A 13,508-nucleotide genomic window follows, 5' to 3' on the forward strand; every position below is an offset into this window, starting at 1 on the left:
AGAAAATTACCAACATACTTTGACACTGGAAACCCACCCTGCACTTCTGACAATATCAAACAACTAGGGTCTCTCATGGTCCTTCCTGGTTACTTAATAAAGTAAGGTCTCTAGAGTTGAATTTGGGCCTCACAATAGCTCAAGTGATGCATTTTACTATGAAAACATTAACTCACTGAAGTGTAATGGGTATGATGTTTTCAGGACCCTGTATATGCAGAAAAACAACTTTCTTTGCCTTTACCTCAACTTAATCCTACCTTCAGCCTAAATTCTGAGTCAATAGTCAATTCAGATTTAAACTCAGCCCATTTAGGATAGAGGGAGACAGGGCAGTTTCTAGACTATGGTTGCCTCTGCCTGTGTGCATTTGTTAAGTTGTTGATGGTTTTGTTCTACTCTTTGGTGATGTTTCAGTTCACTCAAACATCAACGGAGGTGTTTACATCTCCCACGTAGAGCCCGATGCCGTGTTCACGATGATGCGTATTTTGTAGCCTTCCCTCCCTCACCCGGAACATAAGACCCCCACAGGTAGACCAGTTCACACCTATCTTCCGAGCCTTTCTTAGGGCTCAGGAAAGGTGGATGCTTCCCACACCTCTGGGGAAGAGCAGGAAGCTTGGAGTCTGCCCCTCTGCTGAAATCACCTTGCTACCAGGCCTGCTCCACTGCAGTGAGACCATGCCAGGGTGTGGGGCACTCTGGGCTTCCTGCTTCACAGATTCCACATGGGAAGCAAGGCCCAGGCATTCTCTGCTCTCAGGTCCCTCAATTTCCCTGGAGGTTCTGTCGCCAACCCAGAGAAAGGAATGGATGCCCTGTCCCTTCCACATAGCTCTTAGCCTCAGCCTGGGGAGAGTGTTCACCTTTTCTCTTTTGGCATGTTGGGGAGGAAGAATTTCCTATGCTTTTCAAGATCCTTCTAGCTGGACCAAGAATCAAAGTGACAGGAGACAGGTTAACAGAAGAAAATCAAATTTAGTTTCAGACATATGGGAAATCCGCACAGACATGGCAGTCAGGTGACATGAGGCTTATGTGAGCTCAGGAGAGAGTCAGGGTCTGGGGATACAAAGGGGAGGAAGACCATTAGCAGGTAGGTGAGAGGAGATGTTTGGAAAATCAAGGTTTCTCTGTTATGCAAATAAATTTCCTGGTTAAAGAGGAATCCCTGTGTTAGGGGCACCTGGGTGGCTCAGGTTATGATCTCAGGGTCCTGGGATGAAGCCCCACATCGGGCTCCAAGCTCTGTGGGGAATCTGTTTGTCCCTCTCCTTCTCCCTTTGCCCCTTACCCTGTTCATTCTCTCTCTCAAATAAATACATAAATAAATAAATGTTTGAAAAGAGGAATCCCTGTTAATACCTCTCTCCCTGCTACAGACAGGCAATCGAAGAGGAGGTAAAGAGGTTTTCCTGAACCTTTTGGGTTTTAATTGCATTTAACTCAAAATAATACTTATGCCAGAGTGGTCGATCTATGTACTGCCTGCCCTTGGTCCCTACAAGAGCGAAGGCTGGGGCCCAGCAAGTTCTCCTTTACACTTATTTTTAGGCCAAAACACTGGCCCTTGGAGGCTCAAAAGCAAAGGAAATAACTACCTGAGGTTGCCTTTGAATTCCTGTTCTGGATGAGTACATGGGGGAGGGGAAGTCAGAAGGCCTGAGCGCAGTGGGGGATGAGAGAGCTAACGCCTGGTAATATCATCTCCTGACAGTGAAATTGTGTGAGTCTGTATGGACTCAGGGTGAGCGGGTGGAAGAATTTGGGCCAGAACTTAAGGGTTCTGACCAGAAGCTAGGAGTCTACGGGCTAGGCCACATCTTCAGTTGCTTGTGCCTCTGTCTCTACCTTTCCTCTGACGAGCCCTCCAGGGTAAGTCATTATTGACGCCCTCTGTGCCATCAAAACACCCAGGGTAGCCAAAGAGGCTGCTCCCGCCCTAAGCAGGCATTCTGGGTGAGTCCTGGAGAGTAGTAAGGGTACTGCTCACCTGCTCAGAACAAGGGCCCCTGCAGGCTCGCCACCTCCACCACGCAGAACATCAGCTTGTGATCAGACTCCTCCCGCCTCCCCATCCAGGGAGACTGACAGGCCTCACACACTGCATGCTGGCCAGGTGACAGTGAGTGACAGCTGGCTCTGACAGGACATTAATTCTCAACAAGGTGGTATTCACTTCTTGCTCTGCCACTCACGTTCTCTACAGTGCCACTATCGACTGACAGAGCACACTGTCCCAATCTTACACATCACTGGGTAAAATTGCCAGGGTCTTATTAATTATTATCATTCATGCTCGTGTGCACAGAAGGGATTGCCTTTTGCCCCAGCTCACTCATTACAAGAAAGGCGGCACCTGTGAAGAGGCTTCTAAAAGACTGGCATCTGGGACTTAGCAGTGACTTTTGGGGCCAGGTTGTCGAAAGGCTAAAGCCACTTTCTAGAATTTGAAAGTCCCTCTGAAGTATTCAGTACACTTAAATTTTCAAGGTAAGAACTGTTTTCTTTTGTTGTTGTTGCATTTATTGTTTTTTTTTTTTTAGTTTCCAAAAATTGGGAATTATCATTATTATTTTTTGTTTTGTTGTTTTTAAATACATACAGTTGCCAGATGCTATTTTTGACACTTACCCTTTTTTTAAAACTTTGTTTAGTCCTCCTGGCAATGACAACTCGATAACTTATGTGTTATTCTCAGTCCATACTATTTATATCATTTTCATTTCATGGAGCAATTGAGGCACAGAAATGATAAAAGACTTGCCCAAGGTCATTGAATGCTACTTCCAAGTTTGCATACGTAGAATTAAACGCTGGCACTCTAGCTTCAGAGTCTGCACTCTTAATCACTACCCCGTATTGTCAGAAGAGTAACATCTATTAATTTAATTAATAAGCAACTGTACGTATGGATCATCTGCTGTGTGGATGTTGGTCTATATGTTGGGAATATAGTGAAAAACAAGATAGACAAGATCTCTGCCCTCATGGAACTTCTATTCTAGCAAGGAAGATTGAAAATAAATAAATGAATAAAAATAAGTAACATCATTTCGAAGAGTGAGAAGTATCTAAAAAGAATAAAACAAGATGATGTGACAGTAGCTCCAAGGGAATTCATTCAGATATAGTTATTAGGAAAGATTTTGTTGAAGAAATGATAAAAAGGAGACAACCATATGAAAAGTCAAGGAAAGAGCCTTCCAGAAAGAGGAACAGCAAATGAAAGGATCCTGAGTTGATAATGAGGTTGGCAAGTATGATAATCAAGAACAGATAATAGAAAACTCAATGGATGGACAGATGGACGGATGGATGGGTGGATGGATGGATGGATGGATAATAGATATGAACAAGGCATGAACTGAGAATCTCAGAACATCTTCATCCTCCTCTTCCTCCTAATCATCGTCTAAACATCACCATCCCATAAAATGAAAAGCAGAGGCAATTATCTAAATATCTACAGCCAAAGGAAACCATTTTCAATAAAGAAGGGTGTAACCATAAGCTTACTTAATAATTGGCTGTACTTGGGTTGTGAATGTTGCTCAAATGTTCACATCTCTAAATCAATAGCCTAGCCAATCTCATAATTGGCACCCTCAATACCCTGTGAACATTTGTTTTCAGCAATTTATGCTAACGGGGCAGAATTCAGAATGAGAGACACAACAACACGGTGAGCTAAGGGATCTGTGAGCTCTGGGTCCAGGAAGACCCTGCACATGACTACAGAGTATGGCGCTCTGGGAAAGGCAATGAGCAATGTTTTGAGCAAATGAATGACTGAATGAGCGGATTTATTAGTACTCCTGATTAAGAGATGTCTCAGAAGTAAAGGAAGCAAATGTTTCCCTTGTGTTTCTCTTAGAGGTATTCCTGTGGTCACGCAGATTTCTCAAGGGTGTGTAAGGCCCTTTATGTAAGCATGGAGGCTCATATCATATTACTTTCTCAAAGCAAATCTGGCAAATTGTCTGTTCTAAGGAGTCAATACACTTTTCCCTCTATCCCACATTTGGATATTAAACAACACACTTCTAAATTCCATGGGTCAAGGAAGAAGTCTTAAGAGAAATTTAAAATACATAAAAATGAATGAAAATTAAAATATAATATATCAAAATATGTGGTATTCAGCAAAAGCAATGCTAAGAGAGGAGTTTACTGCTTTAAATTACTTTAGAAAAGAGGAAAAGTCACAAATCAAAGTTCCTACCTCAAGAAAACAGAAAAGGAAGAGTAAAGACAATAAAAACAAAAAAGGAAATAACGATTGGAGCAGAAGTCAATGAAATTAAAAATAGGAAAACAACAATGAAAAGTAATACAATTTAAATTTAAAAAAAGAAAAGCATTGGGGCGCCTGGGTGGCACAGCGGTTAAGCATCTGCCTTCGGCTCAGGGCGTGATCCCGGCGTTATGGGATCGAGCCCCACATCAGGCTCCTCCGCTGAGAGCCTGCTTCTTCCTCTCCCACCCCCCACCCCGCTTGTGTTCCCTCTCTCACTGGCTGTCTCTATCTCTGTCAGACAAATAAATAAAATCTTAAAAAAAAAAATAAAAGCAATACAATAAAGAGCCATTTCTTTTTAAAAAAATGTAATGATAAACTTCTATCAAAACTGACCAAGATAAAATGTGAGAAGACACAGATCATCAATATCAAGAATGAAATGGGGTATTACATTAGATCCTGTGGCCATTAAAAGAATGAGTGGAATACTGTGAACAACCGTACACTCACAAATTCAACAGGTTAGAAGAAATGAACCAATTCTTTCAAAACCACAAACTACCAAAACCAAGATGAAACAGATAACCCAGCAGGTCCCCAGACCATTGAATAGATTGAATTTTTCATTATACATCTCCAAAAAATAAAAAATAAATGGTTGGTTTACTAGAAAATTCTACCAAATATTTAAAGAATTAACAACAATTTTATGCAATCTTTCCCAGGAAATAGAAGAGGAGCAAACACATTTAAACTCATTTAAGGCTACTATTACCTTAATACTAAAACCGCTCCAATACTACAAAATAAGACAATGGCAGACTACTATCTGTTATGAATTTAGCAACAAAAATCTTCAACAAAATATTAGCAAATCAACCCAGTAATACAAAAACAAACAAACAAACAAAAACAAAAAAACAGAATGAGACAGCATGATCCTCTTGAATTTCTTCCAGATATGCAACGTGGGTTCAACATACAAAGATCAATCAATGTAATCAACCATCTCAGTAGGCTAAAGAGAAAAATCACAGGATCATATCTGTTGACACAGATGGGGCCTTTTTTTGTTTTTTTTTAAATGTAGTCTCCATGCCCAGCATGGAGCCGAACATGGAGCTTGAACTCAAGACCCTGAGATCAAGACCTGAGTTGGGAGCAAGAGTTGGACACTTAACCAACTGAGCCACCCAGGTACCCCAACATAGATAGTGCCTTTGACAAAATCCAGCACCCATTCATGATGCAAATTCTCAGCCAAATAGAAGCAAGAGACCATCCTCAATCTCCTAAAGGCACCCACAAAAATCCTACAGGTAGTTGAACACCATGCTGACCATAAAGATGGACTGCTTTCCCCCTAAGGCTGGAAACAAGGGCAGGAAGGTCTACCCTCTCCATTCATAGTCAGTACAGTGCTGCAAGTTCTAGCCAGTGCAAGGCGGCAAAAAAGAATAGACAGACAGTGGTGAGAAAATCAAACTGTTCCTCTTTGCAGATGATGTATTGCCTACATAGAAAATCTCAGGAAATCTTAAAAAACAAACTAACTAACTAACTAATAGTTAGAATGAGTAAGCGAGATCTGCAAGGGTGTAGAGTAAGAAATTAACACATAAAAGTCAATTCCCATGTCCTAGAGTGAACATGCGTGAACCAAAATAAAAATTAAAATACCTCGGGTGCTTGTTCCAAAGAAAATGAGATACTTAGGTATAAACTTTAAAAAACCATGTACAAGATCTAAAATCTACTAAACGCAGATGATCCAAAGAAGGGGCAAGGCACGCCCTGTTCAGGCACTGGAAGGAAGACTAAACATAGCAAAGACGTCAATTTTCCCCAAATCGATTTTTCCCTTAAAAAAGGTACAGATGGGCAAAATATTTGAATTAGACATTTCACCAAAGACATATAAATGGCATAAAAACATGTAAAAAATGTTCAATATTGTTAATCATCAGAGAAATGCAAATTAAAACCACGATGAAAAGCCCTGCATACCTACTAAAGGAGCTAAAAAAAAAAAAAAAGCAATCAAACCCTGCCAAAGAGATGAAATCACTGGATATCCCATAAATTGCTGCTCAAAGTATAAAATGGCATGGTCATTCTGGAATTTAGCATCTCTCCTAAATTCAAAGATGCCTGTATTATACAACCCAGCAATCCCATCCCTAGATATTTATGTATCTATAAAGCGACCTTTTTGTGAATGTTTATAGCAAATTTATTCATCATTTCATAAAACTGGAAATAATACAGATGTCCATCAATTTGTGAATGGATACATCATGCCCTGGCCATGCCACAGAACGCTACTCCGCCGAGAAGAAAGAATAAGCCTCTGATAGACAAGAAACATGACCTGTACATCTGAAACTGACATAGTGTTATATGTCACCCGTACATCAATTAAAAACTAATTAATTAATTAATCATTTCAAAAGTAGCAAATTAAGGAAAAAAAGGAACAAGTGAGTCTCAAACGCATTATAATAAGCATTTCTAGTGAAAAAAGTCAGACACAAAAGACTGCATACTACATGATGTAAAGTTTTAGAGAAGATGAAATTATAGCAACGGAAAACCAAGCAGTGGTTGCTAGTGACTAGGGCTGGGGGGTGGGGAATGGCTTTCAAGAGACACAAGGGAACTTTTAGGGGGTGATGTAAATGTCCTACTTTATGACGAAGGAGGTAAACGTATACTTAACTGTACTCGTCTACCAAAACTCATTAACGTAGGCTCTTGTATTCGACCAATTACACATTTACTTCAATTTAAGGTAAATTAGAGTTCACTAAAACATGTGTCATTGACAATTTATATAAAACGAAGACAAAGAGCTTTTAGAAAATCTGTACACAATGACACCAAGTTGAGAAGAGAGAAAATGGTGCACAGAATAGACAATTTGATAATGGACAAGAAGGAGAAAGTTCTTGAGTCACACGGATCTTCGTGGGTCCAGGCACGTGAGCACATCAGTATCGCATGCACTCCGGCCGGGGTTCCCAGGAGCCAGGTTGCCTGAATCACTTGAGGGACCCCCAGAGTCAGACTCCAGGCCCTAGACTGTAGCTTTGGGAAGGTCACCAGGTGATTCTGTGGTATGGCCCAGAGAGAACCAACTCTGTGCAGAGGCTCATGCATGGGATGCTTTCAACCCAAATCCACTCCGTGTAGTTTTCCTGACGTGATCTGGTGCTAAAGCTGCTGGACGAAGACAGCCAGTGTCCAGTGCTTGGGAATTTCACGCGCCATGGCAACAAGGCTGTCCGGCGTGTCTGAGCACGTGGATGACCATCCTTGGTGAGGCAGGGGGTCAGACTATAGGAGGCTCATGCCGCCTCCATGCTACCCCGTGATCCTCCAGCACACGGGTCCTCTTTGCTCAGAAAGGTCATCTCTAAACACAGTAGAAGTGTCAGAAACCTTGTTTTCTTAGAGGGTGACTTACTGACATACCATTTGTGGTGTTTCTTTCTTTTTCCCCCTCACTTGCAACTACATATTTTCAAAGCAGAACCTCCTGGATGTGTTCCTGAGTCTTAACTAGCAGGGTTGTTGGGTATGAGCCATCCGCAGGCTGTGGGAATGTCCACCCAGTCCTCCCAACAGGGGGGTTTGCCTGATAGGAGAACTTGCACAAAACACTTGGAAGTTAGAACAGCAAACACTGTCCAGACACAAACGGTTGCTATTAGGATGATCATTTTCTGAAATGGATTGATCTCTTCAAAAGTATTTTTACCAACATAAAACCTACCTCCCCTTCCTTCGCCGCTGCTCTTTTAGGTATGGCTAATCAATTCATAGAAAAGTTGCAAGCAGAACTTAAGTTTCTGATCACTCGTTAATAGCTGCTCGACCTTGGAACCAGTCCTTCAGGACACAGTGGCTCTTTAAAACATACGTATATTAGCTGGGCCTGGGGCAGGGATCTCAATCCTTCTTGCCTGTTGGAACCATCTGGAAACCCCATCCCGAGAGGCTCAGATTTCATTGTTCTGACATGATACCAGGCATGAGAATCTTTTTTTTAAAGATACCTGTTTTCTTATGTGCATCCGGGACTGAGGACCACTGGCCTAGAGATACGAGACAAGATGAGACGTTTTCATCAAGCTGACTTTATTGAGCACTTACTACGTGTCAGGCAGGATGGTCGAAGGTGGCGGGTTTCCCGCAGTGGAATCCTAAGACCTTACGTTCTTCGACTAGTACTAGGATCAGACAAAAGACAAAGCCATTTTGAAACCCATCTGTGCACACGCTTCTTCAGGAAGGAGCTGAACTCCTGGACGTTCTATTTTATTCAAGCAACGCTGCGGCACTCGACACAACCAACCAAGAGCAGCAAAGAGTAAATCTGCAAGTGACAGGGAAGGATCAGCGACAGGGAGAGACGTGAGCACAGAGACCGTCCATTAACGAAATCTCTGCAATTCCAGGATATTGACAAAGGTACATGCTGATAGCCAAAGAGCATGTAAGGATTTTAATACCACATTTCCAGTTATGACTAGAGAAGCATAATTAGGTACTAAATTACAATGTTAATATTCATTTGAACGCATAAGTACTTGTAGTGGTAGCATCAGGGCCCTGGGAGGGCAGCAGAGGACTTGATTAAATGGACAGAGAGTTTCTTTGAACAAGTTTCGTCCCGGGTTCTGTGAGGTCAGCTCCCAGCAAAGTCTTCAGGGGTCAAGACGTGGACTGTGAATGGTGGCATTTCTCCTTTTGTAGCTGCACTCAAGGGGTTCGGAACTAAGCAAGTAAATACACAAGTCACTACAAATTACGGCTCGAACACACTCTAGAATGGAATGGGGAGAGAGCCCCTGGAGGAAGGCGCACTGGGGAAAGCCGTGGGGACATGGATGCTTGTTGCGGGAGGAAGTGTTGGGCTCTACTCTGCACACATTTGTCTAGCAAAGATAGGAGGAAAGGGTGTTGCTGAGGTCTCCTATTACTGGGGACTTATCTATTTATACCCCCTTTTCATCCAAAAAGAGTCTAAGGTGGGGCTTACCTGTCATCTGCAAGAAAATTAAAGTCGCTTCCTAAAAGGGGCAAAGGCAAATTGAAGTAATGAGAAGGAAGGAAGAGGGAGGAGGGTTAAGAGAGAAGGAGGGAGAAATAAAACACACACTCACGTGCACACACGCACGTACACACACACACACGCACACACACATGCATGCATGCCCCGACACGTGTGAGTGCCTTTTGGAAGTCCAAATGGTAAATAGAGCACAGATCCCCCTTTTGCCCGTCTCCCCAGGACTCGGTTGTCTTCCTACAGAATTTCTCTGGGCTTCATACAAAAGGTAAGATTCCAGATTGAGCAATCCTAATTAGCTGGGGCCACCTCCAGGATGTAACAGAAGCAAATCTGTCACCAGCTGTGGAAAACAACAGTCCTCAGCTCCCCCAAACCCCAAAACACATAAGCTCAGCATTTTAACTGGCTGGGGTAAGAGCCATTATTTTCATTAATGGAGCTCATTTTTATTTTATTGGGCTTTTTTACTATCAGATTAAAAGCGTGTTTTTATTGTAGTTTTTTCTAATGCAATCTTGGATGATGTGCTCAGAATGAATGGAATAGTTATTGTTTTAATTATTTTTTCATTTTGTGTTTTTATTCCGTTTGTTCCTTTTATTTACTACTCTTAAGTTTGCCGTAATAACACGGACGCAGGGTGCTCGGAGGCCTCCCGTCAGCACCCCGCAGCGGTTTCCCTCAGCTAAAGGCCAGGGAAGAGGAAAACACCAACACACTCATGCGTTCAGAGTCGAGAGGCTGCGAAGCCCCTCAGTCCAACCACAGCTACACCGGGCACGTGGCAGAGCCAAGGGCAAGGCCCCTCAGGGCTGAGAGGAGCAACACAAGATGTCATTCCAGGTCGCTTCTCCTCCTGCTCCTGTGTGAAAGGCAGCCTGGCTCACTGGGTGAAGAAAAGGTTGGAACGAGCCTCAAGGTAGACAAGCCACGGGGCGTGTTCCTCGCTCCCAGCCACACGTCACCGATGTCCGGGTCCACAGAGGCTGTCTGTAAGAACTCACAGGTATTAACAAGTAGAGACACTTGGCTGTACCTGGACACCTGTTCCCTGCCCACAAAGGGGAGGGGAAGGACACCATGCCTTTCCAAGAGGTCCAGATGTCTCTGCAACCTCGTGGGCTTGGGCAAGGCAGGATTTCTAGATTCCTCGCTTAACACTAGAAGCTGAGCATGTGAGTTTACTGTCCAAGGACAAGCTGAAAAAACACTGCACAGGAAGATACCCATCACTGCTGATGAAGCGCTCCTCTGGGCCGTTTGCATGCCAATGCTCTTGATCTCCCTGCATCTGATTGAAGAAAGCATCGGTCCCCTGCAGAGAGGCCAAGGCCCCTGCCTGGGTTTGCCATGGCCCCTTGCTCGCTCTGTGGCCTCACTCCTCCTTCCCTTGACTGATTCCCTTGGCCTGCCTGGCCCCCATTCCCAGGGTGGTCCCCAGAGTGGTCTCTAGGTTTCCAGAATGAAGGCAAATCTAGCAAAGATCCAAAGACCATGTTAGCACCCTCCTCAAAGGGCTTCCCATCACATTCACAATAAAAGCCAAATGCCTTGCAGACCCCTTGAGATCACTGGGATCTGATCCGTCCTGTCCTCTGGGCTCATCTGGCCCATCTCTGCCCCACGAACCTCACTCTGGCCACACCAGCCAGCCCTGAAGGAGCCCAGGTTGTCCCCTGCCTGGAGGCTCCCCCACACTCCTTCATGACTCTGTTCCTAGAGGGGATTCCTGGAGAGCCTACGCGCTCACCCTCTGCCTCCCCCGATCACTCCCTGTGGCCTCACGTGCATTCAGTTTCACTGGGACACCTGTCACTGCTGAGCTTCCATCATTCATGCTTTTGCTGATTGCCTCTCCACCTAAGAATGAGTGCAGTGAGGGGAGCTGCTGTTTCTCTAGCCCCCCCCCCCCGCCCAGCAGCCCTGGCACTCAGCAGGGGGTCAAGAAGTTTTTGGTAGCAGACATCTAAGACTCTTTTTGCTGTTGTATCCCCAGCATAGAGAAAGTTCTGGCATATAGTAGATAGTTAATAAATGCTTGCTGCCTAGGGCAAACGCATGAAAAAACACACGTCAATGGCCAGAAGTGCCTGATCAAGGACCTGGTCATTGCTACTGGCGTTCTAATGGATGAATCAGGAATTTCCAGAGTGACGGTGAACTCAGGACTCAGCTCTCTCCTTCTGATCCCCCTGAAACCAACAGAATACTACCAAGACCACTTTATTTTGTGTCTAAACAAAGATAAGGTAGATGACATTTTAAAAACCCACACGTGTACTTCTTAATGAATGCTGAATGGCTAACTCTATTTATTGCCTCTTTTGCTTCATATAGGTGTCATTTCTCAAAACATATTCTATGAATAGATAAACAAGATGTGATACACACACACACACACAGAAATATTACTCAGCCATAAAAAAGAATGAGATCTTGCCATTTGCAGCAACATGGATAGACCTAGAGGGAATTAAGCTAAGGGAAATAACTCAGATGGAGAAGGACAAATACCGTATGATCTCACTTATATGTGAAATCTAAAAAAACAAAGTAAATGAACAAAGAAAAAGCAGAAATAGACCCTAAATACGGAGAACAAACTGGTGGTGGCCAGAGGGGAGGGGGTGGGGGGATGGGCGAAATGGACGAAGGGCAGAGGGAGGTACGGGCCCCCAGGTATGGAATGAATAAGTCACGGGGACAAAAGGCGCAGCGTAGGGAACATCGTCCATGGTGTTGTAAGAGCATTGTGTGGTGACAGATGGCAGCTGCCCTCGTGTCGAGCAGTTTCACGTACAGACTTGTCCAATCATTCTACTGCACACCCCAGAACTCATGTAACACTGTGTGTCAACCACACTCAAGTGAAAAATAAAACAAACAAAGCCTGATCCATAGCAAAAATAGAAGATTCAGGTCTTACCCAAGGCTATGCCATTCAATCTTCAACTACTTTTTAGAAACCGAAAAATAAAATATCAAAGAAGTTATTTTCAGCTATGAATGAAATTATCGGGGTAGAAGGAATGAGAGGGAGAAAACCAGCATAAGACCCTTCATTGTGTCCCTTTTTATATCATTTTATCTTTGAAATCTGTGACGTTGTACAGAGTACGGTCATCAAATATAACTTAAAGTGCTTAAGAATCAAGAAATGGCGATGAGAACAAAGAAACAGAGCACGGAGCCCAGTTTGACAAAATCCCAGCACTAAATTCTAGAAACAAAAGATGTTGTTCCCTTAAGGGAAGTGAACGCTGCATCTAAAGAACTATTTTTTGCCCAAAGACAATTTGGAAGGAGCTCTCCTGCCTTGGAGAGAATACCCAGATTTAAGTTATGTAAACAAAAGAAGTCCATTTATCACGACCCACGCTCAAGTGCGAGGGCTCCGTGGCATCCCGAGCACAGACATGAAGTCGCCAGCGCCATGCACTGCTAAACCGTCCCTCCATGCTGCACATGTGAATCCCGTAGCCAATGCAATTATATTTCTCGGAGAATTCTGGAACCAAATGGGGCCAGTCAGGCAGGGCGTTCTTGACTTAAGTTAGGCAGACGTTGGTGGGTTACTTGTGCCAAATATCTCTTCATAGTAAAAAGTGCTGCAGGGCATGACAAAGTTGTGGGCTATACATCTATGAAAAGGTGATATTCCACACTCGTGCGCAATTGTGTGTCTTCTGGCTGGCAGGATGTGGAATACAGGTTGGGACATGCGGTTCCATCCCCAGTTTGAGCTGCGTGCAGGCTGGGTTCATAGGAAATAACACACTACTACAAATTATTATTACATATTAAAAGTATGCTATACAAATTGTATAATTACATATTATATAAATTTAATCATTAAAAAGTTAACGGCCAACGCTTCTCTATGCCAAATGCCATTCCAAGCCTTTTACAGGTGTTGCCTCTTTTGATCCTTATACCCACGGTTTGAGGCAGTACTGTCTTCTCTCATTTCAGATGAGGAGAGTGGGACATGGAAGGGCTAGGTGACTTGCTCAAGATCATAGAGTTAGAGGGGGACAGAGTTCCATCAGAACCCCAGTCTCGGGCCTCAGGTCAGCAGTGGCAGGTGCCGTGATGGCATGAGGGCAGGTGAGGGCACAGGGAGCCATCGAGGAGAACAGGGTGGTCTCTCTGGGGGTCTCCTCTAGGAACAGAGTCATGAAAGGG

This window comes from Ursus americanus, chromosome 21 (assembly GCF_024610735.1).
Source record: "Ursus americanus isolate L20-20 chromosome 21, mUrsAme1.1.p, whole genome shotgun sequence".
Classification (NCBI taxonomy): domain Eukaryota; kingdom Metazoa; phylum Chordata; class Mammalia; order Carnivora; family Ursidae; genus Ursus; species Ursus americanus.